This window comes from Ipomoea nil, unplaced genomic scaffold, assembly GCF_001879475.1.
Source record: "Ipomoea nil cultivar Tokyo-kokei standard unplaced genomic scaffold, Asagao_1.1 scaffold1652, whole genome shotgun sequence".
In the NCBI taxonomy this organism is placed as follows: Eukaryota; Viridiplantae; Streptophyta; class Magnoliopsida; order Solanales; family Convolvulaceae; genus Ipomoea; species Ipomoea nil.
In genome coordinates, this window is record NW_017618080.1 from 453,238 (window position 1) to 459,417 (window position 6,180).

Here is a 6,180-nt window from a genome sequence, read left to right on the forward strand (position 1 = left end):
CTTTCAGACCTCCAGCTAATATGGTTTAAGGGAGCGCTTTAAAAGAAAGAGAGCAGAGGACAAAGTGCCACGTATGTAGTTTGGTCACTAGTTTTTTTTCCTTCTTCGTCTCTCCAAAGAATAAAAGCAGTGGTTCTTCTTTCATCATACTGAGAGTAACGACTGCTTCCAGTAGCAGCTGTGAGAAACAGAGACAAGCGACATCTACCCACGAAAGAGAATAGAGTTATGCGAGAAACTTCAGCAGTCCGGCGACCTTCGGCAACTCCGGCAGCGGCGACGATCGGCATCCGGCAGTAGCAGAGATCAACATCCATGGTTCCTGGTCTCGCAGCATTAGTTTCCAGTGACATGAAAAAAAAAAACAACAAGAAAACAAGGCTCCAGTGACAAGCTCCAAACTATCTCCAGTAGCGAACTCCGGTAAGCGGCAACGACGGTGGTGCGACGATCCACTCCTGGCAGCGCCGATCTCCAGCTACACCCACCAGCCGGCTCCGGTTAACTTCCAGTAGACGTAGCAGCTCCGGTAGTCTCTGGTGAGTGGTGACTTTTGCGAAGAACCTCCAGCAGCAGCATTGGCAACGGGCTTCGACGGTTTGCGACACGGTAGAAATCTCCAACAACTGCGATTTACGACCGGTGACTTCTGTGAAGAACTCAGGCGGGCAGCAGTCCTGTAACCTCCTAAAAAAAAACAAAAAAACCTCCGGTGACTTCAACGAAGAACGGTCCGCGGCGAACGACATCAACAGTTAAGCAATAATCCTCTCCAGCACCGCGACTCCACTCCGGCGTCCTTCAGTGAACAGCTGCCAGGTTACTTTTCCGGCATCGTTCATGTTGCTCCGTTCCTTCTCACTTTTGTATTGCAGCCGTATGTATTCCCATTCCTGCAAATAAAAAATATATATGGGAAAAGAAGGATACGAAGTTGAGGAATTACCTGATTGAGAAGTAGAGTTGTTCTTTGGTCTCTGTGTCGTTGATTGTTGTGGAATGTGGGGATGATTGAGATCATATATATAGTGTACGAGGAGGTGTTAGAGTTGAACTATGATTCTACACTCCTGATTTTGTTATGGTTGAACGATGAGGATTGGATTTGAAGCTGCCAGGAATTGCGCATAGTCATTTGTTTGTTTCTGGAGTTAATGCCTAATCTTATCACAATTTGACTGGGGCATAATGCAATGAAATTTTGAATAATGGGCTTATCAAGCAAATTGGCCTGAACATGAATCATGGATGCATTCTACGGAAATGTGCTAATTAAAGTTTGATATATTATTCTGACCTATTGGTTGGGGGCGTATTGAAATTTTAAATGTTCGAGACTTTCTCGTTCCAACCATTATAAGTAGCATGTTCCGACACGTCACGAGGGGGTAATTTGTAGACACGAAAAATTTGAATCTAACAAATGGACTGATAAATGGTTATTGGACCGACGTCGAGATTAATTATTGAGCCAATTTAATTAATTGGATCATAGAAATTAATTTAATTTGATTAGTCCAATTAAACTTGGTTTGGGCTATTGAATTAATTAATTAATTGGCCCAAGCCCATTTCATATTTGAATTTGAATTATAATTATAATTTAAATATAATATAATTTTATTATATTTGAATTAGATAATTATAATTTAATTTGAATTTGAATTAAATTATACAATAATGAACCTGGACTTGATTCTGGGTAAGGTTCATTTTCTAGAATAATTAATTAATTAATTAATTAATTAAAGGGGGAGTTTGTTGAGGAATGTTGGTTAGGCTCTTACTATAAATAGAGCCTTCACTTTCATTCCAAAACACAACTTGAAGGCTTGAGAGCTTGAAGACATTGAACAACTTAAAAGACTTGAGGAGTTGAGAGCATTTGAAGAGCTTGAAGGCATTGAAGAACGCTTGAAGGCATCTTTTGAATATTTTGCAGGCAATTTGAATCCATTGCAGGTACTTTGGAGCTTTGCAGAATTGATTGTCTCGAAGATCTTGAAGTCTTTTGAAGGCATTTGAGGATCTTAAGGCGACTTGAATCCATTGCATGTGTTTTGAAAGTTTGCAGGGTTGATTATTTCTAAATTCTTGACGTTCGTTGTTGAAAGTCACGCCAATTGAATCCTGGAAGCTACGCCACTTGAATCCCGGAGGCACGCGCCAATTGAATCCCGGAGGCTACGCTATTTGAATCCCGGAGGCACTTAAATAGATAACGTCAGTGAAGAATCAGAGGACTAGACAGAGATTTTGTACCTGCATATTGAATTATACATACACTGTACAAGGAATTTTGTGGAATATATACAAAGTTTATTTTTTTTTGTGTTTACAGGGAAGATACTCATAGGTTTCAGCGCTCAGACACGGTCGATTTTGGATGCGGACATAGATTGGCAACCGAACATACCGTCATGATGTACACCCGACCCGAGTATGGCGGGGTATGTGACTACCAAGATCCCCCAGCCCGTGTTCCTGACGAGAATTTCACGAGGAAGGGCTCGGGCTTAAGTGGTTCTTTGAAAAAAATCGGGCTTAACTACCGTTTCATTGACATCGGCCCCGCTTCCGTGCAATGCGGGTGCACTATAAGATCTACCGCGGGCCATTCGAAAGCGTGGAGGCGCATTTATCAACTTCTTGATTATCTTGGGGATCCGCACCAGACTTCTAAAAGACACTTAGTCTTCCCGCCATTTCTGTGTCCTATATAAGGCCTCTCATGGAAGCTCATTTGTGCATCTTCTCTTGCTCTTGCGATTGGATACTCCCGAGCTACTACTCTAGTTGCTTTCTAGCCCATCTAAAGATTTTCCGCCCGGGGACTCATACAACCGGTAAGCTCCCCCTATCGCTACTTCACTTTTCTTTCTTTACGCGTTCATCTTAATGTGCCATGCGGCACCCTCGCCCGGGGAAACCTACCCGGGTCCGCACTAAATACCCCTCATCATCTTTGAAGGATATATGACTAGCTCCGACAGTGAAAACCCCTCGTTCGCTGATTACGATAACGAGGTAGAGGAGCTGACCGACCACACGGATACTGATGAGATCGAGGTCGAGGACAGATCGGGTAAAGACGAGACTTCTCGTAGCGGCGAGGAGACCGCTTGGGAAGAGAAAACGATCGGGTCTGCAGAGGAGCGACCGGGGGAAACAAGGACCAGGACAGCCGATCACGACTAGGAATCGGAGATTAAACACGGGTGCGGGAAATCCCCCCGAACACTTATTGCTGCCTTGAAACCCGACCTTTCTCCTCAATCTTTAGCGCGCTTAACCGAGCCTGTAATCGGCGAAGCTGCAAGGCCAATACCCGAAGGTCCCAAGATGATCTTTATGAACAGCGAAGTAGTGAAACAACACGACTGCCTTCTCAAACGGAAGGAGATGGCTGAAATCGCAACTCTGCTATCCGGGCAGGTTAGGTTTGATACAAACCGGTCGTTCGGGAACGTAGTAGATCAAACAAGCGGCGATTGGATCGGGATGCACCTCGACTCTCTAAAAGTGCCAATATCTTTCCCTTTCATGCCGTTTTTGCTGTCCTTTTTGAGTTATTACAAAGTCCTACCTGGCTAAATATGCCCGAACGCTCACCGGATAATAGCGTGTTTTCCGCAAATTTGCCCTCAGCTTGAAGCACCATGTAATATAGAGCTGTTCAACTTCATCTACCAGGTTAAGAAACTCCCTGCTAATCATGGAGGGGACTTCTTAATGGTTCAATCCCGAGAGAATCTCTGCTCCATCGCTCACCTTCCAGCCAATAACAAAGGGTGGAAAGATCGAATTTTCTCAGTTGAGTACACATGGCCTCTTCCCGTCGAGCGGACCTGGGCGACGCATTTCACAGAAAACGTCCAGCGTGACCCGACGGACGAACTACAAGAAGCTACTACAAGAATTTCTGTAGAATTCCACAATTACAAGTTCTTCCGGTCGGTAGAAGCTTACACCAACGCTCATCTCCCACCTCCAAGATATGACCTTGATAGGAAATACACTCCTCGGCCGGTAGAGATTACGATCGCTACCCTTCGTCCTAGGCCGGGACCTTCCAACAAAGGTCACTTGACCGAGACAATTTATCTGACTCCTGAGACTTTAGCTCTGGTCTCTTTTACCCTACTAATCGTTTAATGCTTCCATTATGCATATATGAAATCAAGCCGAGGATTTCCAAGTGGTAGCGCTGGTACCCGTGCACCCCGATACAAGGTGGCGCTAGGGGGGAAGAAAGTAGTGGGACCAAGCGACTCGAGTGCTGCCAGTCTAGAAGAGACTGTCCCGACCGCAGTCCCCATGGTCACAACCACGGCAACGGATGCACTTGCCATCACAAGTGAGCATGACCCCGAGGTGCAGGTCGTCTGAGCAGCCGGTAAGAGGGGAATGGAGAAGGTGGGCGAATCCGAGGTGGAAGAGATAGCCCCCTAGAAAAAACTCGCAAACCTCCTTCCCCGGGCGACACTGTCCGGGGTGGGGTGCACCATCCATCACTCTTGAACGAAATCAACGCTCTCTTTCCCTCCGATGAGGACATGCTGGACTGGACGCCCGAGCAAATTTCTGAGGCGGGCGCCCAGGAGCTAATTAATGTTCGTACACAACCAACCCTTGTCCGTTTTCATTTGTATCCGGGTAGCCTAAGGCGTTTTCTTGCAGATCACTCGGATCTTGACTGCTCTATACTATCGTTCCCAGGCTAACGCCGAGACTGATGCCTTGAAGAAGGAAAACAAAGAGCTCAAGCGTCGTCTTAAGGTAGCACAGGACGGAAAAATGACCGCGGAGGAGGCTCTGACCACTGCCGTGACCCTAGCCCAAAAGGCGATCAAAGAAGCGGATGCAGCTCGGAAAGAGACCGACGAGCTAAAGCAAAGGCTGGACAACTTGGAGAAGCTGGCCGAGTTTCTTTGCAACAACTGGGCCATGGCCGAGTGGTTCTTTCGAGCGTTCTTAACGCACAAAACCGGCGAAGAGTTGGCTTGGGTGTTTGGCGACTAGGCCTTTGCCTCGGGCTAACGCACTATGTTCCGAGACGTCCAGGCGTCTCTTTCCGAGGTCTTCGAAGGCGAAGACCTGAAGACCATTCTGGCTAATCTCCCGGACGAGGTGGCTGACTCGGGGCCCAACCCCTACGCTGATCAACCGACCTCCGACCCAGAGCCTATTCAGGTCGACCGGAATCAACTTAATCCGGACCCTTAAGCTCTGAAAACTCTATGATACGCTCTGTCTTTTCTCGCTTTTGTTTTGAGGGAGCTCGGTCTTTGTACCGAGCGACTGTTTAACATGTACCCTTTTGCTTGTTAACTTTGCCTGCTCGTTTTACTTCTATCTTTTCATTTTACTTCTAACTTTTAGGGCCCTTAGCGCCCTAACACGATGCGTATGATATATACAGCCTCCTAGCCCCCCACTCTCTTAGTTGCAAAGTGCCATCTAAGAGAGTTGTACCGATGGCTAGTTTAGTCGATCGGGATTGAGACTCTTACGGTGGCTTACTAAAATGTTGTGAGATCGGTAAGGGGCACACATAATTGGTGCCGAGCTACCATATTCATACTTTTGGCCACAAAGTCCCGGCCAATTTCTTCATCCTATGTCACTTAAGACAATGCGAGATCGGAAGACCGATCTTAGACCGAGTGGAGGATCCGACCCAAAGGTCTTCAGATTAGATGCTTGCCCCACAAGGTTCCCGACCGAAGTGATTGGGCTAAGCTGCATGGATGCGGTTAAAAGCTTGAGACCGAGTGGAGGATTCGACTTGAAGGTCTTCAGATGCCTGGCCCACAAGGTTCCCGACCGAAGTGATCGGGCTAAGCCGCACAAATGCGGTTAAATCTTGACAAATCTATACTTTGACTAGTTTCCTCCCCCTTTTCATTCGTACTCGGGACCCAACGATAAATTGGAGCCTTGTCCTCATCGGTATAGAACTAGAACTTAATGTTTCTCGACATTGGGGCCGTAGATCGGAGCCTTGTCCTCATCGGTATGGAACCGGAATAAAGTTTACGCGACATTGCGGTCATAGGTCGGAGCCTTGTCCTCATCGGTATGGAACCGGGACTTAAAGTTTATCGATATTGCGGTCGTAGGTCGGGATCATATCCAACCGGGTTCGAGTACAAATAGGGGTGAGTTAGGTCGATTAAA